General features: G+C 38.5%; 1 protein-coding gene across 2 annotated transcripts in view; it reads left to right on the top strand.

Annotated features, from left to right (window-relative positions):
• Positions 1–22,566, top strand: part of ARHGAP22 (Rho GTPase activating protein 22) — a 217,891-nt gene that overhangs the window by 63,460 nt on the left and 131,865 nt on the right. The window lies entirely within an intron of this gene.

The following is a 22,566-nucleotide window of genomic DNA, read 5'->3' as shown; positions in this document are numbered from 1 at the left end:
AAGTCATGAAATTTGCCTATACAAGAATGGACATAGAGACTATTATGCTGAGTGAAATGAGTCAGAGGGAGAGAGATATACATAGAATAGTCTCATTCATCTGTGGGATTTAAGAAAAAATAAAAGAGAGCGTGACAATAATACCCAGAGACAATAGAGATGAGGGCCAGAAAGGCCAGCCCATGATATGAAGCTTATTATTCTTTTTTTTTTTTTTGGTTTTTGAGTCACACCCGGCAACGCTCAGGGGTTACTCCTGGCTCTATGTGCAGAAATCACTCCTGGCAGGCTCGGGGGACCATATGGGATGCCGGGATTTGAACAACCAACTTTCTGCATGCAAGGTAAAGGCTCTACCTTCATGCAATATCTCCGGCCCCATGATATGAAGCTTACCACAAAGAGTGATGAGTTCAGTTAGAGAAATAGCTACACTTTCATCTACCATGACAATGAGAGAGAGAGAGAGAGAGAGAGAGAGAGAGAGAAAGAGAGAGAAAGAGAGAGAGAGAGAGAGAGAGAGAGAGAATGGCTGTCCCAAAGACAGGCAAGGGATGGGAGAGGAGGAAAATGGAGAACACTGTTGGCTGGAAAATTGCACTGGTGAAGGGGGGTGTACATTTTATGACTGAAACACAACTACGAACATGTTTGTAACCTTGGTGCTTAAATAAATTAATTTAAATTTTTAAATAAATAATAGTCCTGAAGAGTTCAAGAGATAGTTCCAATAGCTAGAGCACATGTTTTGCCTGTGGAATCCTTGTGTTCAATGGCTGACTTCACATGTTCCCCTATGCACCCCAAAAGCAAACCTCATGCACTGATCTAGGAGGAGCCCCACCACTTCCTGATATGACTTTATAATAACTTATATGCCTTAATAATGAAAATAACAATAAAAATGCTCTTTTATTGTTTTGTTTTGGGATCATACCCAGCAGCACTCAGAGGTTACTTCTGGTTCTGCACTCAGAAATTGCTCTGGCAGGCTCAGGGGACCATATAGGATGATGGGAATCAAACCGGGGATTGTCCTGGGTTGGCCGTGTGCAAAGCAAATACACTACTGCTGTGCTATTGCTCTGGCCCCAATAAAAATACTCTTAATAAGAACCCATTGTGAGAAAAATTGTGGAGATAGGTCTAAACTGAAATTTAGGATCTCTAATCTTATATAAGGAAACAGCTCCCAGCTATTTAGTGGATCAAATGGGAATTTTGGAGATAGATCTGGATTTAATCTGAGGGCTAACAACCTAGCTGTATGATGCAGGCAGCCACTATATATCACTTTGGGGTTTTTTGTCTTTTTTTTGGGTGGGGGGGTCACACCCAGCAACACACCCAGGTTACTCCTGGCCCTAAGCTCAAAAATTGCTCCTGGCAGGCTCGGAGGACCATATGGGATGCCAGGATATGAACCACTGTCCTTCTGTATGCAAGGCAAAAGCCTTACCTCCATGCTATCTCTCTGGACCTGGGGTTTTTTATTTTAATTAATTAATTTTTTCTTAAATCACCATGATGTACAGTTAAAATTTTTGAGGGTTTTTGTTTGTTTCTGTTTTGGGGTCACACCCAGCTGCACACAGGGGTTACTTCCAGCTCTGTGCTCAGAAGTCAACTCCTGGCAGGCTCGGGTGACCATATGGGATGCTGGGATTCAAAGCAGTCTGTCCTGTATTGGCTGGGTGCAAGGCAAACACCTTACCTCTGTGCTATCACTCCAGCCCCTAAAAAGTTGTTCATAATTGAGTTTCTAATGCAATGTTCTAACACCCATCGTTTCCCCAGTGTTCATTTCCCACTAATTACCCCAGTTTCCTTTCAGTCCCCACCCCTATCCTTTGCTTCACACTATGACAAACATTTTACATTTCTCACTTTCTCTCTTTTCAAGTTTATTTTTTTAGAAACCATGTTTTGCAATACTGTTATTGAATTGGTGTCGTGCGTATCACTTTACTTCCATTCAGCACCCAGTTCTTGCCCAAAGTGATTATTTTCAACTATTACTGTCATTGTGGTCCCTTCGCTATTTTAAATGCAAACTCCCACTATCTTTTGGGTATTATTCTGATACTAGATTTTTTTATATCTCTCAGATTAGTGTGATCATTTTATATTTCTCCCCTTGACTCATTTCACTCAGCATGATACTCTCCATACCCATCCATGTAGAAGCGAATATCTTGACTTCGTTATTCCTAATAGCTGTGTAGTATTCAATTGTGTGGATGTACCAGTTTCTTTATCCACTCATATGTTTCAGTAACTTGGATTGTGTCAAGATTCTGGCTATTGTGGATCATACTACAATGAACATACAATGCAAATACCTGTATTCTGCATTGTATTTTGGAGCCCGTAGGATCTATTCTGAAAACCAATATTATTGGGTCATATGGGAGCTCAATTTCTAGTTTTCTGAGGAATGTCTCTGGGTTTTTTTGTTTGTTTGTTTGTGTGTTTTGTTTGTTTGTTTTTTGCAAGAAAAGTTGGACCAATCTACATTCCCACCAGCAGAGAACAAGAGTCCCTTTCTCCTGCATCTACACCAGCACTGGTTGTTCTTGTTCTTTGTGATGTGTGCCAGTCACTGTGTTGTGAGATGATATCTTATTGTTATTTTGATTTGCATCTTCTTGCTGTGTGGCATTTTGTCTTTTGACCATATTTCTTCTTTGAGGAAGTTTCTGTCCATCTCTTCTCACCATTTTTAGTAGGATTAGATTTTTTTTTCTTGCTTAGTTCTACCGTGTTTGATGACAACGAGCTATTACCCAAAACAAAGGCATTTCACCAAATTCCTCTTTCCTTTTCTCCTATCCCTTTGATATGTAATATATGATATAGCTCTTACTTGACCCTTCCCCCTGGCTTGTACTTCTATAATAAAGTTATCACCAGTTTGTACTGGTGAAATAAACAGGTTTCAGTTTGGCATGGCTCACACAGAGAGATCACAAAATGAGAAGCCAACCAGACTCCACGATTCTCTCCTGACTGGCTTGGTTTATTAATTCTTCGTGGCTACCTATTTCAGACCCCCTTCCTCCTGAAGTTTGAAATACAATGTGTAGGGTGATTTCACAACTGGCACCTGAACAGTGACCCAGGCACCCAAGAAGACTCCAACGATGGTGAATGACTTGATTCTCCGGTGAATTATCGCCATGATGGTTCCTTGAGCTGGACTGCGTGTGCAGTATTTTTCACCTGAACATAGGTACACATGGCCACTGTTCTGAATGGTTTCATGGTGCTCTGGTCTGGTTGCTCAGCTGCCCGGCCACCCATGATATCGGACGTCCCCTCAAGCAGGACAGATATAGTCAGTGAAGAGAAAAGTGTTGAAGACTCTGAGCTGTGACCCAGATGCCAACCCCCACTGCCTTTCTTCTACTGAAGATGCTTTGTGGGAGGACCTCAACTCTACAACCTGCAGCAGCTTATCAAGGTCAGAAAAAGAAAAAAAAAAAAAAAGTAAAAGCCAAAAAGAAAGTCCCATTGGAAGGAGACCAAAAGCAGGGAGATGAGCAGATTCCTCCACCCAATTTCTGGCCGAGAAAACAAAGGTCTTTCGGTCCCAGACAACCTCAGCGGCCTACTGCAGAAGGTGAAGAGGAAGAATCTAAGCCCAGCCAAAGCTCAACTGAGAAGTTGCTTTTAGAACCTCCTGCAACTTTTTTTGAGGTTAATAATCTCTTGACTCTATTTGCATCAGTTACTATATTTCTGGTTAAACTTGTCTTCTACCTGTGTAGATCTTAATAACTAGTTGTTTTTTTTTTCTATACTCACTGCAAACCATTATTATGTATTCCATTCTAGTAGTTTAATATTAGTTTGCATAGTTCTGGGGAAAATTACATTTTTTTTGTTTGTTTTTTTGGCCACACTCATTTGATGCTCAGGGATTACTCCTGGCTAAGCGCTCAGAAATTACCCCTGGCTTGGGGGCACCATATGGGACACCAGAGGATCGAACCACAGTCCTTCCTTGGCTAGCGCTTGCAAAGCAGACACCTTACCTCTAGCGCCACCTCACCGGCCCCTAGTAATTACATTTTTAATAGTTTCAGCTATCTTGTGAATGTTTCCCAATTGCTGTAATGCTTGATTGTGTATATTAGTTAGCAACTTATTCTCAAATTATTTTCTGTAGAATTGTTCTAATGTATTTGTTCACAGTTGTCTATGGAAATGGAACATGATTACTATAGGATTTTATTACAATACTCATTATAAGAATGTTTCAACAAACGTATTTTCAAATTGTATATATATTTTCAGAAATGTTTTTATGATTTTATTTAGAGATATTATTGAAAAAGTTACTTAGATGCTATAGACTTGTATCACAGTGTTCAGTGTAAGCATGGTTAAGAATTTTCAAATTAAGTATATCTGCAGAAAGATTCTAATGTTTGTTCAGAAAAGTCTGTGAAAAAAATTGTGATATGTATAAGACAAAGATATGGAAAAGCTATTTTGAGAATGATGTAGGCACAATAAAACCTATGATGATTTTACAGTCAAGTCTACCCTCCTAAGTAGTGATTCCCAGGAATTAGAAAATTTCTTTACCACCTTACAGCTAAAAGATTTCTTCATTTTATTTCCCAATTTTTACTGTGTCTCTGAAAATTACCAGCCACTCTGGGAATTTATTTTACATTTGGTGACTACTAAACTAGTCCTTCTCAATTTTTTGTTTGTTTATTTTTGGGCCACACCTAGTGATGCTCAGGAGTTACTCCTGACTATGCGCTCAGAAGTCGCTCCTGGCTGGGGAAACCGTATGGGGTGCCAGGGATTAAACCAAGGTCCATCCTGGGTCAGCCACGTGCAAGGCAAATGCCATACCACTATTTCTCCAGCCCTCCTTCTCAATTTTTTTTTATTGAAAAGAAAGGGTAAAATTCGGGGCCCGGAGAGATAGCACAGCGGTGTTTGCCTTGCAAGCAGCCAATCCAGGACCTAAGGTGGTTGGTTCGAATCCCGGTGTCCCATATGGTCCCTGTGCCTGCCAGGAGCTATTTCTGAGCAGACAGCCAGGAGTAACCCCTGAGCACCGACAGGTGTGGCCCAAAAACCAAAAAATAAATAAATAAATAAAAATAAAAAAAAAAGAAAGGGTAAAATTGTTAGATGACAGCCAGCTATTACTCAAAACAAGGACTTTCCCCCAACTTCCTCTTTCCTTTTTCCTATCCCTTTGATATGTAAAAGTTCACCTGGATCTTACTCCATCCTTCCACTGACAGTCAAATTTGTACTGGTGAAATAAATAGGTTTTAGTTTGGCTTGGTGCATGCAGAGAGACCACAAACCGAGAAGCCAACTAGATTACATGATTCTTTCCTGATTGGTTTTGTTTATTAATTCTTCACAGCTACCTGCTTCAGATCCATCCACTCTGGGTTGGAAATATGGTGTGTGGGGTAATTTCACAACTGGTGATTTCACAGAGTGGGGCGATTTCACATATCAGTACTTGATATGTCTTAGATAGTTAATCCTTATCAGATGGATATTGGGTGAATAATTTCTCCCAATATGTGATCATTACTTGTGTCCAGATCATCACTTTCTTTGAGGTACTGAAACTTGTTAGTTTAATGTAGGTTAGTTTAATGTAGTTCCGCTGTTGCTTCCAGTTGCTTGGTGAGTGGTATTTTGTCTTTGAACATGCCTTTAGCTTCAGTATCATGGAGAGTTTTTCCTACATTTTCCTCTATGTACCTTATGACTTCAAGTCTGATGTCATCAAGGTCTTTATTCCATTTTGATTTGACTTTTGTGTGTAGTGTTAGAAAGAAGTCTGAGTTTATTTTCTTACATGTGACTGACCAGTTATAACAACATCACTTATTGAAGGTTTTTTTTTTTTTGCTCCACTTCATTTTTTTGCTTTTTTACTGAAGATTAACATATCTACCCAAGAATATATCTCAGAATATTCAATTCTATTTAACTGATTTTAGGGTCTGTCTTTACTCCAGTACCATGCTGTTTTTATTATTACCACTTTGTAGTAAAATTTGAAGTTAGGGAAAGTGATACATCCTATTTTTTATTTCCCAAAGATTTCTTTAGCTATTCATAGGGTTTATATTGCCATATCAATTTCAGAATTGTTAGATCTATTCTTTGAGACATGTCATGAGTACTTTTTAATTTTATTTTATTGAAACAATTTTGAACTACAGAGTCCTTTGTAGTTGAATTTTAGATATACAGTAAGTCACAGTTATTCCCACTACTACAGTGTCAACATCACGGGTAGTTTTATTGGAATTGTAGTCAATCTGTTCTATACATTGGGGAGTATTGCCATTTGAATGATGTGGCAAGTATTATTGTTTCATCCTTTCAGTACATGAATGGGTAATGTGTTTCCATTTCCTTGTGTTCTCTTTTATTTTTTGAAGTAGTGCTCTGTAGTTTTCTTTGTTTAGGTCTTTTGCCTCTTAAGTTTACATTAGTTAAACTTAGTTGATTCTGAGGTACTTGATTTTCTGAGACACAACTGTGAGTGGGGTTGGTTTTTAATTATCTTTTTCTTCTCTTTCATAAAGAATGAGATATTTTGTGTTAATTTTGTAGACTGCCACTTTAATTTATAAATCTATTTCTAGAAGTTTGTTTTAGAATCTTTAGGATTTTATAAATATAATGTCATATCATCCACAATAGAGAATTTGATTTGTTCCATTTCTATCTTGGTGCCCTTAATATTTTTTTTCTTGCCTAATTGCTCTGGCAAGTACTTCCTGTACTATGTTAAAAAGAAGTGGTGAGAGTGGGAGATTTTGTCTTGTGCCAGATACTAGAGGGAGAGCTTTCAATTTTCCCATTGAGTATAATGTTTTCCCTGAAATTCTGGAAAATAACTCTGACTATATTGAGAACAGTTCCTTCAATTCCCATTTTGTTGAGAATTTTTAGCTTATGAGTATAATGTTTTCCCTGAAATTGTGGATAATAACTTTGACTATATTGAGAACTGTTCCTTCAATTCCTATTTGTTGAGAATTTTTAGCACAAATATATGCTGGATTTTATCAAATGCCTTTGTCTATTGGTTTGAATGTATGATTTTACTTTTTATTTCACTGATATGGTGTATTTTGTTGATTGATTTGTATATGTTAAATAATTTTGTGTACCTGGGAAAAATCCTCCTTGGAAGTAATCTTTTTGATTCAATGCTATATTCTATTTGCTAATATTTTATTAAGGATATTTGCATTTAAGTTCAGCAAGGATATCAACCTGTAATTCTATTTTTTGTGGTATTTCTGTCTGCTTTTGATATTAGGATGATGTTAGCTTCATAGAAAATATTTGAAAGTGTTTCTGTTTCTTAATTTTCCTGGAATAGCCTGTAAACGATTTCCAGTAGATTCTCTGTAAATGTTTGGAAGAATTTACTAGTGAATTCATCTGTGACTGCGCTTTTGTTTTTGGGAAGATTTTTGATTACCAAGTCAATTTCCTCAGCTATTCCCAATTGTCTTGGCTCAGTCTTGGGAGTTTATAGTAGCGTAAGAATTTGTCCATTTATTTTAGGTTCTCTCATTTCATGGCATAAAATTTTTCAAAGTAATTTCCAATTATCTTTTTTTTTTGTTTGATTGATTGTTTGTTTTTGGTTTTTGGGTCACACCCAGCAGTGCTCAGGGGTTACTACTGGCTCTATGCTCAGAAGTCACTCCTGGAAGGCTCCATATGGGACCATATGGGATGCCAGGATTCGAACCACTGACCTTCTGCATGCAAGGCAAATGCCTTACCTCATGCTATCTCTCCGGCCCTTCAATTATCTTTTGAATTTCTGTAGTGTGTTGTGATGACCCCTTTTTGCTTCTACTTTAGTTTATTAGGATTCTATCTTACTTTGTGAGTCATGTTAGTGGTTTATCAAGCTTGTTTTATTTTGCAAGAACCAGCTCTTGCTTTTATTGATATTATGGATTATTATTTTGGAATTGCAGTTCTTTAATTTCTTCTCCAAGTTTTGTTTTGTTTTTTTTTTTTTCTCCTGCCTACTTTGTGGTCCTTTTGTTGGTCATTTTTCAGTTTCTTAAGTTGTGCAGTCAAGTTATTTATGTGGGCTTTTTTCCTTTCAACACTGCTTTTGCTGTGTCCCACAAGTTCTGGTAGCTTGAATCCTCATTCTCATATATTTTCAGGAATTATTTTAAGTTATATCATGCTACATGATTGTTAATAATACAGTTGGGTTTTGTTTAACAGTTACAAAGTTGTTTACAATTGCGTTTTAGTCATGCATTGTACAACACATTTCACCTGTGCATATTTCCTGCCACCAATGCCCCAATTTTTTTTCCCACTCTCCTTTTGGCCTTCTCTCCCACCTGCCTTTGAGGCAGACACTTTCCTTCTTTCTTTCTCTCTTCCTTTTTTAAACACTGGTTTTCAATATTGTATTTAAGGAGTATCATGCATAAGACTTTATCTACTTTCAGCACTTTGTTCTCCTTTCAGCATCCAGAGTGATCATTTACAACTATCATTGTCATAGTGGTCCCTTCTCTATTCTAAATACACTTGCAGAAAGCTTGTTTTCAGAAATTATTTGAGTTCCTCTCTGATTCACCATTTATTCAATAATGAGCTATTTAGTTTCCAGGTGTTTGCACTGTTTCTCCTTTTCTGTTTGTGATAAAAATGTATTTTATTGTGTCATAGTCTGAGAAAATAGTTTGTATGATTTTTATTTTCTTGAGTTTATGGAAGTATGTTTTATGGTCCAGCATTTGGTCTGTTCTAGAGACTGTCTCCTGTGCTTTAGAGAATAATGTGTATTTGGCTTTTGGGAGTGAATAGGTCCTTATATTTTTACTTAGTCCCTCTCTTCCATTTCTTCAAAGCAAATATTTCTTTTTTTTTTTTTTTTTTGGTTTTTGAGCCACACCCAGTGACGCTCAGGGGTTACTCCTGGCTATGCGCTCAGAAGTCGCTCCTGGCTTGGGGGACCATATGGGACGCCGGAGGATTGAACCGCATTCTGGCCTAGGCTAGTGCTGGCAAGGCAGACACCTTACCTCTAGCGCCACCGCCCCAGCCCCCCAAAGCAAATATTTCCTTGCTGAGCTATTAAGAAGTGACAGAGAAATATTGACATCTTCTACTTCTGTTGTGTTGCTATCAATGCCTTCCTTCAAGTCCATTAACAATTGCTATAAGTATTTTGCTGATCCCTCATTAGGTGTATATATACAGGACCATGAGTTCAAGGTACATGTACCTTGATCATTAGCAAATGACTTTTTCTGTTTTTCACAACTTATTTTTAGCCTGAAGTCTATGTTATCTGGCATTCGTATTGCCATATTTTAATTTTGAGTGTTTTTTCTTTGCTTGAAAAATTATCTTCCATTCTTTGTCTTTGAGTTTGTGTTGCTCTGACTATTCAAAGGTGTTTCTTGCAGGCAGAAGAATATTGAGTTCGATTTCTAACTCATCCTGCCACTTTATATCTTTCGATTGGTGCATTCAGTCCATTGTCATTGAAAGAGATTATTGTCATATAGTTGGTCATGTGCCATCTCTCTCTAGAAGTTTGATGTGTTTGTGGGACTCGTCTTGTCTTAAAGTAGCCCCTTTCTTCATTGTAAAGGTGATTTCAGGTCTACAAAGTTCCTGAGCTACTGTTTATCTATGAAGCTGTGTATAGTTCCTTCAAATCTGAATGAGAGTCTCGTTGAGTAAAGTATTCTCGGTGAGGCACTCATTTTGTTGAGTATTTTTACTATGTCCCCCACTTTCTTTGGACCTGGAGGAGTTTTATTTATTTTGTAAATCTGCTGTAAATCTTCAGGTTTCCTTTATTGATTTTGTTGCTTTCAGTGTTTTATCTCTGTCTATGCTTTTCATAATTTTGATTAGGATGTGTCTTGGAATATTTTTATTTGCATCTCTTTCAGCTAGTACCTTCAGGCCTCCAGGATACGTGCATTCTCCATCTCTATGAAGTTCTCAACAATGATGTGTTTGATTATTGCTTTTTCTGATGGCTTTTCTTTCTGACTCTTTGGAACACAGATGATTCTTAGGGTTTTTCTCTTCAATTTATCCTAAATTTCTTTTGTCATCCATTGAGTTATTTTGAGTCTTTTTCCACCTTCTGTTGTCTGGAAGTTTTCTGTACTTCATCTTCTGCTTCACTGATTCTGTCCTCAATAGTTGTTACTCTGCTGTAAGTTCTTCCAATGAATTTTTCATTTGTCTACCAAGTTTTTATATAATTTCTGTTTGTATTTTTCTTATTTCAGTTTTAATATTTTCTCTTGTTTTATTGGCAGTACATTCTATTGTTTCTTTGAGCTCTTTGAACATCCTAAGCATTTCCACTCTGAATTTCATTTCAGAGAGATTAGAGGCTTATGTTTGAGTCTTCAAAATAAATATCTACACCCATTATGTGCCAAGCAGTTTTGCACTGCTTTAACATGGTTTCTTTTGTAGACTCAAGATTCATCTTTCCTAAGTCATTGTTAAAGGCTTCCCCACTGCCAAGAAGGTCTCAGGGGAGTTTGCGTATGTGGGAGACTATTTTGCATTCCAGCTGCCTGCTCAAGAAGCCATTCACCTTGATGGCCTCTAATTGTGGAGAGTATCAAGATCTTGTTCATTTAGGCAAATCAGGTTGATCTGCCTCAGGTCCTGACACACTGCCCTCTGGCTACCCCCTTAAGAAACTATATCCCTGGTCACTGCCCTTGACCTGTGTTAGGTAGGTTGAGAATCCATTTGTTTGTACAGATCAGCTTCTTATTTTTTTAATAATAATTTTTATTTTGACCAAAGTGGATTACAAATCATTCACAGTAGTATTTTAGGTACACAGTGACATTGAATCAGGAGCATTCCCACCACCAATGTTGTCCTCCCTCCACCCCTGTTACCAACATGCATCCCATATTGTCCCTCCTTTGCCCCCCGGGCTGCTAGTATAAGTGGTCCCTTCTGTTGTAGATTGGGTATTGATTCTGTTGTAGGTGGCTTTGGATTTGGTATTTAAATCTGATTGTTTTTTATTTCTACTCAATGTTCATTCAAGACAAAGTAAAAAACTTCCAGACATCACAAAAGGACCTAGGGGAGAGTAAAAGAGCATGTACAGAGTCTGTAGTTATACCCATGACTGTATACTTCAAGGGCAAAGAAAACCCTGTATCTCTTAGGCCAGGAGAATTCCCTGTCTAATCTCCCCAATTTTTACTGTTCCTGTGCAAAAAGAAATAGCACAAAAATAGATTAGCTTCTTTATTTCAGAGTTATCATGGTTAAAATGCATTCTTATCTATGGTACAGAGACATTGGATTACATTATTTAATATATTATTAACTGAGCACAAATCTTAATACAAAGCCTACAGAAGTCTGGATATCTTCATGTGCTTTCAGCCTTGTTCACACTTTTTCCTATCTCTCAACCCTTTCCATTGGCCAGGCACCCTACCTCTGGCCTGCCCCTTCATCTTCCTCTTGATCTCTGCATTGAGTGCTGAAGACCATCATCGACACCTCATCTTGACTTTCCTGACTGACATTGATGGCATCATTCTGATTATCATGGCTGAATTTTCCAAAATTCCAGCCTTTCAGAACTCTAGTTGTGGCCCAACTCTTCTTTTCTTCCCTGGTCTAGCCAATGGCACAAGCTCCTGGGAAAATTGTCTCAGACAGTAAATGAAACTAGGGCCCAATGAGGCACACTGTGATCATCCAGAGAGCATGTGGTCCCTTTCTAAGGCTTCCCATATATCTCTCAGGATAAGCTCAGGTCCATCTGCTACAACTCATTAGAATGCCCAGTGTCCCAGATTTCCTAAATCAAAACCCTTTGTCCCTCACTACTACCTTGTACATTTTTCACTGGCATCTAAGACAAATGGCTGACAAAAAGGTGGGACGATGCATTAAAATCTGAATCACCAGCCTACATACAGGAGGAGCATTTAGAACCAATCTTACTAAACCAAGACTCTCATCACTAGTGAGTAATTGGACCCCTGGAAGGAACCAGCATCTCTCTAGAGGGTCCCATGGCCTTCACAGCTGGTACACCTCTTTTGGTCTCCTTCTGCCTGTCGTTTGGGGTGAGTCCTCTTCCTGGTATGTCATTCCTTTCCAGAACTTCCCTTCCCACAATGCCTACCATCTGTGGCTGCTCTATCACATGTGTTCCCAATCTCTCTTGGTCCTCTTCCACTCATTAACCTGATACAGTATGATCTCAAACTTACATGCCTGCCTGCAAAATTGCCCACAAATTTTATTTAATTAAATAGACAAGATCTCGTGTGGTAATTTTCAATATCTGGTTCCTGGAAAAATATGCCCTGCTCACTGTTAGTAGTGACAGAAGGGGGTGGTGGCAAGTACCTCCTCACAGGCGACTGGTCATGTGTTCTGCAGATGTCAGGACAGAGCTGCCAGCCAGCCTTGAGGTTTCCCAGGGCACAGAGCCTATAATGAGGCATGCTCTCAGCCCATATGTTCCACTACTCTCCTAATCTCATATCAGGCCCAGTGTCCTCCCCTCACCTCTCCGCCCTTGAAGAAGCATGAGCAGAGCACCCCAGGCATAGCAATAGGAAGCATTCAGGAAGAAAGGGAAATGACTTATAGAAGAGCATATGGAAAGATTAGTCAAAAGCATAAGAGAATAAGGAACAGAGAGATACCATACCATAGAGTTAAGGAACTTACATCTCATGTGGCTGTCCCTTGTTTTATCTTGGCACCACATGGTCCCTTACACTTCATTCAGAGCAAATACTGAGTGAAGGGTCAGAAACAACTGATTCCACACCACCCCGATGAAATGTGTCATTTCAACTTTTCCCAATACTTTTCCCAAGAGTTTCTAGTAAGCAGATCCTATAGTTTCACCAATAAATGATTCAGGATTTTTTCATCTTATTTTCTCTCTCTGCTAATGATGTTTTATGAGTGATGAAAACCCATGTCACTTCTTTTTAGATCAACTGATCTGTGTCCATTGGTGAGAAATCACTTGAAGCCTAACTATTCCAGTTCTTTACTTGTGGGTTTCTTAACTTTAAATAAAAATGTATTAGAAGGGAATGAAAATAATATCTTCCAAAGATAACATGAAAAAATAACAATTCAGTGAATAGACAGAAATCAGGGGAAAAGAAAAAAAAACAGGAGAAAAATATAAATAGTAAATAAAATAATTTAGATGGCAAAAAATAAGACAAACACTTTCATTGTTATAATGAATGTAAGTAGGTTGGATATGTCTGTCTCTTAAAAGACAGAAAAGTGGGGAGACCAACTATAAAGATAAAACAATAATAAAAAAATATTGAAAACAATATTGAAAATAGAAGCCTGTAAATACAGATTTAGTGACATCAAACTAAAATAAGACTCAAATTAAATATAAAGCAAGATTATAAGAATAGAAGGGAACAAAGGATAGAAGAAAACAATACTCATTGCTCTCCATCTTTTTAAAAAGCACAGGATCACAGATACATTCACTAACAATACAATCAAGGAAAATTCGACATTAAGAATCCAAATGCCCAACAAAAGATAAGTAGTTAATGAAATAACACACACACACACACACACACACACACACACACACAATTGAATACTACTCAGCTCTGAGAAAAGATGAAATCTTGCAACTTGCATGCATGTAAAGGGTGTTTTACTATTTGAAGTGAGTCAGAAAGAAAAAGACAAATACAAAATTATCTTATTTATATGTAGAGCATAAAAAACCAATGCTAAGAATTAGCCAATTCCTAATGGATACAAACTCTCTGAGATATACCAAAAGAACTGTGGTCTGAGGATGATAATGAGCTGCCGAAGAGGAAGAGGGTGTGAGGTAGGAAGGAGCCTTGGAGGGATGGTGGAACAATACTGATATGCTGGCGGTGGGTATGGCCTAGTAGCACTGCAGGGATAGGACAATAATATTGGAGCCATTGTAAAAAATGAAAATGTAAAGAACAAAAGACTAATGAGTGAGGGTATGATATGTGTGTGGGAGAGAATTTTATATATGAGAAATAAAACACACTATCTTTGTTAAACCAAAATATCAGTCAAACCTAAACTCAAATTTCCAGTTAAAGATAGCAAATTTTTTTAATTCTGTAGCTCCAGAAAAGAGCACTGAGATGATGGTCCCAAACTTCCAAAAGGAATGATTTCTGAGCTGTCAAGAGTAAGTTCTGAGAACTCCTGGATGGGGCCAAAAATTAAAAAAAAAATACTAGAGCACTAAAGGGATGGCTTATTTCTGAGAATGAGTCTCCCAGGTGACAGGACACGGGATAGCCTCAGTGGCATTCTGCATACCAGAATTCTGGTGAGCAACAGATAACTGTCTTATATTACCCACAAAAGCCAAGTTCCAAGCAGATCTAGGATAAGCCAAGGTCCATTCATCAAGCCTCACTGAAGACTGGAATGGACAGGTCCAGATAACTTTGGGAATTATTATTTTTAATATAAATCTTTATTTAAGTACCATGATTACAAGCATGTTTGTACTTGGGTTTCAGTCATAAATAGAACACCGCCCATCACCAGTGCAACATTTCCACCACCAATGCCCCCCTCCCCTACCCCTGCCTGTATTCGAGACAGGCATTCTTCTTCTCTCATTCTTTAACATTGTCATGTTAGATGTTAGTGTAGTTATTTCCCTAACAGCGTTCACCCTCTTTGTAGTGAGCTTCAAATTGTGAGCCGGTTCTTCCAGCCCTTAACTCTATAGTCTCTGGGCCTTATTACAGTAATGTCTTTAATTTTTCTTAAAACCCATAATTAAAACAGAGAACTAACTATAGGAGAACTAGTTGAAAATCTTTTGTGTACCCATGCATTGGGGACCATACTCCTGACTCAATACTCAGGGATTATTCCTGGAAATGCAAGACATGAGGTTAAGGGTGGACAGTGGGACTGGGGCATGAGGTTAAGGGTGGACAGTGGGACTGGGGACACACCATACGCAGTGTCTGTGATCAAACCAGGATTGACTGTATGTGCGGCAAGCACCTTACCTCCTGTACTGGCTCTCTGGTCCAGAAACCAGTCTTAAAGGCAATTAAAGCCTAGCTATTAGGTCAGGGAGGTAGCTTAAGTATTAGAGCACATGACTAGTATGTGCAAAGTTTTGACTTTGATCTCTTGACAACACATGGCAGATGTCACCCTGATGGCTTCCAGCATTAACCTAGCCCAAGCACTGCCAACCTAGTTCTGTCAATAGTGGTCCCTATAAAAATGAATAGGGGCCAAAGTGATAGTATGTGGTTAGTGTGCTTGCCTTGCACATAGCTGACTCAAATTCCATCCCCAATATCCCACAATGTTCCCCAAGGCCTCCAGGAGTAATTCCTAAGTGCAGAGTCAGGAGTAACCCCTGAGCACTGCTGGGTGTAGCCTAAAAACAAACAAAAAAAAAAAACACGAAAGAAAAAATAATAATCATATAATAGCAGGTTTCCTGAATAACCTAATCAGAGCCCTGATTTTCTTCTCAGGCATCATATTTAAATTTTATTTTCTGGGAGGAATAGAGACACTTCAGGGGGCTGGAAAGATGATCCAGAGGTTAAGTCACTGGCCTTGCTTATAACTAACCCTGAGCATAGCATCATCCCCCAAACACTTCCAGGATTGATCCCTGAACTAAAAGTAGCCCTGAAACACTATGTGTAACTCAACTTTCCTCCCCTGCCCCCCCCCCCCAAAAAAAAGAATTACTTTAGACCCAGCTCACTAGCCCACCAGGTCAGATCATCCCAAAAGAATGGGATAAAGGTCAGCTGCAGAAGAGTTTTCTCAGTCAATCTTGACTCCACATTTGGCTCACAGTTCTTGGGGACTTTGCAGTAATCCTCAGGAAGAAAATAAAGGCTTCTCACTTGAGGGTCTGACAAGTGAAGAAGAAACAAACTACATGTGCTGACAGCTGGATCTCCCCACCTATTCCCACAGTGAAACAATCTAGGCAGATCACTCCCTGCTGTCTACCTTTCCCTTAAAAAATTCCTCAGGGCTAAAAAGATAGTGTAGCTGGTAGGGTGCTGGCCTTGCTTCAGGTTGACCTGGTTTTGATCCCAGAACCAGATATGATACTCATTGCCCCACCAAGAGTGATGCCTAAGCACAGATCCAGGATTAAGCCTTGAGCACTTCTTGATGTGGCTCCACAAATAAATAAATAAATAAATAAATAAATAAATAAATAAATAAATAAATAAATAAATAAATAAATAAATGTGCCATTCAGTTCTTTAGTCATTCATTTCTGGTTGGAAGGAAGATCTGTGGGTGAATGCACACTTAAATTAAAATTTACACATCAATGAAAAATATAGAGGAGAAAAAAAAGCAAATTGGGAGCTACAAGAAGATGTAAGTAAACTGGTTGAGTTTTTTGTTGTTGCTTTTTCAAAAAATCAACTTCTTGCTTTCATTAATCTTTTAAATTAGTTTTTGGGCATCCAGCTTATTAATTTCTTTCCACCTGCCTACTTTTGGCTCACTTTGTTGGTTTTCCAATTTGTTAAGCTGTGTCATTAAGTTATTTATGTATCCATTCCTTCCTTTGGATGAATGCTTGCAAAGATATAATTTTTCCTTTTAATTCCACTTTTTTAGAGTCTTACAAATTCTGATCATTTGTGTCTTCATTTTCATGCATTTCCAGAAATCTTTTTATTTCCCCTTTGATTTTGTCTCTGACAAAATTGTTCACTAGTGACCTGTTTAATTTCCAGGTGTTAAAGTTATTACTCATCTATGATTCAGTTCTATTTTCAGTTCGTCATGGTCTGGGAAGATAGTTGGTACAATTTCTATCCTCTTGATTTTATGGTGATATGCTTTATGGGTCAGCGGGTGGTCTATCTTGATGAATGCCCATGTGGTTTTTAATAAATAACTTTTTCTGTCTCGTGTAACCTTTTAAACCTGAATTAGCTTAAAAACTAATGTACGCTCTGATATTAGCATGATCAGCCCAGCCTTCTTAAGGGAATTATTGGCTTCAAGGTTTATCCTCCAACTTTTTACTTTGAATCTAGGTTTGTTCTGACTATTCAAATGTGTTTACTGAAGGCAGCAAAATGTTGAATTCAATTTTTTGATTCATTTTGCCCCTCTGAGTCTCTTAGTTGCAAGTATCCCATTAATGCTGAGATGATGAGTGTCTAGGGATTTTTTTTTTTTTTTTTGGCTTTTGGGCCACACCTGGAAGTGCTCAAGGGTTACTTCTGGCTCTGAGCTTAGAAATTATTCCTGGCAGGATCAGGGGACCATGTGGGATGCCAGGGATCAAACCCAAGTTAGCTACATGAAAGGCAAAAGCCCTACCCACTGTAATATCACACTGGCCCCTTTCTAGGGATTTTTGTCATCTTTTTAGAACTTTGGTATGTTTGTCTATCTTGCCTTAAAGTAGACCATTCTGAATCTGTGTGATTTCTGAGCTGTTATTTATCCATCAGGCTGTGTACCCTTCCTTCATACCTGAATGAAAGTCTGGTTAGGTGAAGTATTCTTGGCGAGGAGTTCTTTTTGTTAACTTTTTTTCACTATATATCACAACTGCCTTCAGACTTGGAAGGTTGCTTGTGATGATTCTTTTTTTTTGGGGGGGGGGGTCACATCCAGCAGTGCTCAGGGGTTACTCCTGGCTCTACAGTCAGAAATCTCCCCTGGCAGGCTCTGGGGACCATATGGGATGTGGGGATTTGAACCACCATCCTTCTGCATGCAAAGCAAATGCCTTACCTCCATGCTATGTCTCCGGCCCCTTGTGATGATTTTTAAGAATATTTCCATTTATGTAACTTTTCTTTTTAATTTTCCTGCTTTTAGTATTCTGAATCTATTTATGATTTTCATTACACTAGGATGTGCCTTAGTGTGCTTTTATTTGGGTCTCATTTAGCTGGTACTCTTCAAGCATTCAGGTGTAGGTTCATGCACTCTTCAGCTCTAAGAACTTCTTAACAGTTTTATCCTTGAATGGTTTTTTTTTTTGTTTGTTTGTTTGGTTGGTTGGTTGGTTGGTTTTTGGGTCACACCCCGGTGACACTCAGGGGTTATTATTGTTCACTCTGCACTCAGAAATTGCTCCTGGCAGGCTGGACCATATGGGATGCGGGAATCAAATCATGATCCAACCATGGTTTGCATGCAAAGCAAATGCCCTACCGCTGTGCTATATCTCCGGCCCCTTGACTGTTTATTTTTTTATTTTTTTGACTGTTTATTTTTATTGGAGTTTTCTTTCTGAGTATTTGAGATCCCAATGATCCTTATATTTCTTCTGTTTAACTTGTCCCAGAGTTCTAGTATCATCTATTTGCTTACTTTGAGAATTTTTCATCTTCTCTTCATTTATTTTTTTCTTTTTTTTATAATTATCTTTATTTAAACACCATGATTACAAACATGATTATAGTTGTATGATTACAGTCATGTAAAGAACACCCCCCTTCACCAGTGCAACATTCCCACCACCAATTTCCCGGATCTTCCTCCTCCCCACCCCACTCCCACACCTGTACTTGAGACAGGCTTTCTACTTCCCTCATTCATTCACATTGTTATGATTGTTTTCAGTGAGAAAGACGCAGAATGGTTTCACTCATCTATGGGCTTTAAGAAAAATGAAAGACATTTTTAACAGTATCTCAGAGACAAGAGAGATGAGGGCTGGTAGGTGTAGCTCATGACAGGAAGCTCATCACATAGAGTGATGAGTGCAGTTGGAGAAATGACTACACTGAAAACTATCTTCATTTATTTTAAGGCTGTTTTCCAACCTCCTTTGTTGTATAGAGGTGTTATGCTGCTCATATTCCAGCTCACTATTTCTGTCCTTCATAGCTATTACTCTGCTGGTGAGGCTTTCCAGTTAATTTTTCATTTCTTTTACCAAGTTTTTCAGATATATCATTCTTGCTTGAAATTTTTTCATTTCTACTCTCATATACTCTTGCATCTTGTTGGATGTCAATTTCATGTGTCTTTGAGTTTAGTGAACATCCTCAACATTTCCTTTCAAAAGTCCTTCTCAAAAAGACTATATAGGTGGCTGGTACTGGTTGGGTCTTCATAACTACTATCTTCATTCTCTAAGCATGGTGGGATTCTGTGTTGTTTCCCCATTGTGACCTTTGCAGTGTGGTGGTGTTTTTTATGTACTCTGCTGGGGCTCATTTATTAAAAGAAATGCATGGCTGCTGCTCTTCTAGTGCACTGGTCCCATCTTTTCCTTTTGCAGGCTGAGCCCCAGTTTAACTAATGGCCAGGTCCTCTCCTGGAGCGCTCAATACATTGGCTTTAATATAGGTAGTAAAGTGAAGGAAAGTTCATTACATGAAATAGAAATTTTGGGTATAAACAAGTTTATTTTTTCTAGCTGCCTTAATAGCCGCAATACTACATACCTCAGAAGCATCAATATATCTTTGTCATACTCCTGATTTATTGCTGCAAGTGAAACTTTAGTTGTATAGTTTGAACCTGTTCTCATTGTAGTATTTTAATCATATAATATTTGGACATAGTCCAGTAAGAACAACAAACACATCCCCAGTAATTAATTATGTATTGCCCAATAAACAGTAAGACCTTAATAAATAACTGCTTAATGAGAAAAATAGAAGTGATGCAGTACAAGTTCCAGGTTCAGGCCCCTAGAGTTTCTCCTTTTGCTCTTGAAAACTACAGCTTGTCAAATGCTGTGGAATACTTAAGTGGATCATGTAATGGTATAGAAAAATGTGGAAGAGTAATACCATGGCTCAGATTAATTATGGCCTTCTTACTTCTTGTAGTCAATACTGTAGCCAAAATTGCAGATGAATGCAGCAGAGGTAGAGCCCACTATACAGAGCCTGAATTACTGGGCAATGGAATCATGAGAAAAAATAAACAAGATCTCTGCTTTATAAACTGCTCAATTTTAACTGAAATTCTTAGCAATTATCATTATCTATAATTTGTATATAGAAAACTGAGGCACTGAGAGGTTACATGACCCATTTAAGATAACATAAAGGTCTATGGCCAAGGTCCAAAACCAAACACATGACTCTGGAATTAACTCTGTTCATGATTATGCTACCATATGTTGTATCTATGACTTTATAAAACTGGACACATTTAATAAAAATACAAAACTGGGAAGGAGGGGTGGACAGCAAAATGTAACAGAGCAATTAAATTCAGGGTAGTCTTGACTAGTTGATTTCTTGGCAAATTGTTGAGAAAACACATAAAGTCCTATCTTGTAGAAAAAAATATCACTTGATTTCACAAAATGGAGAAACCTAGATAAAAAAATAGGTCAAATGAGGCAAAGTGATGCATTTTAATTAATTGAAATGTTAGTGGGACTAAATATGAGACATGCTTGCCAAACAAGTGAGGACAATGAAGATGCCCAGAAGGGAGTAAAGCTCCTCTGAACTCACTGAGGTCAGACCAGTTTATATCTGAAGAATATGTCCAGATTCCACTTTTTTTTTTTGACATGACAGGAAGAGGGAAATCAGAAAGTCTAAGCTCTCTTAAAAATTATCTGAAGTAGAGAAATCTTAGAAAGGATACTGATCAGTCACAGCATCCTATGGAAAGCACACTAAATTCATTCTGTGAACCTCCAGAAGCTGTGTCTAGAGCAGCAGGAATTTCACGGAGGCCACTCTTCTCTTCCCTGGCCCCATATTTAAAGAAAGAAAATTGTTGTAAGGATGTAAACTGGTAGGAAAGAGTTGGCTTCTGTCTCTGCTACCTACCAGGCTGTGTCTCCGCTAAGTGTCTTCAAGAAGAGTAGTTCCTTGGGTGAAATATCCAACTGACCTTTCACTTTCCAAAAGCAAGAGGTCCCCCAGAGCGGCCAGACTGATAGCACAATAGGAAGGGCATTTGCCTTGCACATAGCAAACCTAGGTTCTATCCCCAGGATCCCATATGGAGTGTTTGCTGACTACAGCAACAACAGTAATAACAAAGAAGTCTCTGGAGACCTACAAAGATAAAGAGGAGTTTAGGGATAGTCACTACAGCCTGCCAAAGCATAGAGATGTTCCTTGGTTATCTTCTAAAATGAATAAAACACTCCAGAAATGCAAGAGATCAGGGAAACACTGGGGTTAGGGATCAGGCCAGCACAAAGAAGCTGCCATAATTCTTGTATCTGGTGCCACTGCCTGTAGAGAACTTTACCTTGGGGTCCAGAGAGATAGCACAGCTGCAGGGCATTTGCCTTGAACGCTGTTGGCCCAGGACCGATGGTGGTTCGAGTCCAAGCATCACATATGGTCCCCTGTGCTGGCCAGGAGCGATTTCTGAGCACAGAGCCAGGAGTTACCCGAGTGCCAGTGGGTGTGACCCAAAAATTAAAAACAAAAACAAAAAACTAAAGAACTTCACCTTTAAAGCCATGGAAGGTGTTGTGGAAGTAATGTTGGTAGCTTGAGAGCTGATAGATACAGACCTCAAAGCCGAGGGGCATGTGCAACCATGTCTCTGACCGAGTGCATTTAGCTAAATGAACTCACCCTCGGTAGGCCTGAGAAGTCTGATATTACTTCCTCCTTTGGTCTTTCTAACTACAAACCTCAATTCACAGAGCAAGAAAATAATTATCTCCCTAACTTCTACCATAGATCCTGGCACAGAAAACTTGTCATTTTTGCTACATTCATTTTACTACTACATTCATGGGCCATTGAAACCTACAAAATTTATACAGCTCAACTCTCTGTCCTACTAAAACTCAAGAAATATTGAGCAAGAACCTTAAAAAAGACTTGCTAATAATCAGAGTGCTCGTAACATTGCCATTCATACTGCAAAAAGAAATTAAACAATAAATGTTTTCCTTTATAAAAATGTCCATGGGGCAACTTCAAATACTGCTTTTGTAAATAATGTCTTATTGGAATCTAATTAAAAGAGAGTCATCATATGCTTAGGTTTAAATATCAAATTTTGTCTGATCTTCAAGGGAGGTTAGTTTTTTTTCTCTTTCAATTATGCATCACATAATTGACATAACTGATCATAAAACGTTTGTTTCAAGATGACAGAAAGGAAAGCTATTAAAAGTTAGAAAGAAAAACTAAAAAAAAAAAAAAGAAAATGGAAGAAAAAGAAAAAGTTTAGTAGCAAGTCTATTTGAGAAAAATTATTGTACCTCCAATAAAGTCATTACTACAATAGCAGGAGGTTTAGCAAGCTCATTTCTGGGAGGAGTCTTTGGGAGGTATCAAAAGATTGCCTGAGGGGCAGGAAGGGGATGGATTGGGAGACTGGGAGAGAGATTGAGAAAGAAGCAGCAGGAGAGGAGATGGCTGAAACACGTTAAGATGACAGGGCAATGGAATAGGCTGCTTAAATGGTTAGCCTAGGTAGCTAGGGCCTTGAATAAAGCTGATGTCTCTTGAAACCTGACTGCTGTGAGTTTTCTCCCCACCGCTACCCTGAACCACAGACCGGCTG

This window comes from Suncus etruscus, chromosome 17 (genome assembly GCF_024139225.1).
Source record: "Suncus etruscus isolate mSunEtr1 chromosome 17, mSunEtr1.pri.cur, whole genome shotgun sequence".
Classification (NCBI taxonomy): Eukaryota; Metazoa; Chordata; class Mammalia; order Eulipotyphla; family Soricidae; genus Suncus; species Suncus etruscus.
Note: the sequence above shows the minus strand (reverse complement) of the source record. Positions and strands in the feature narration are given on the sequence as shown.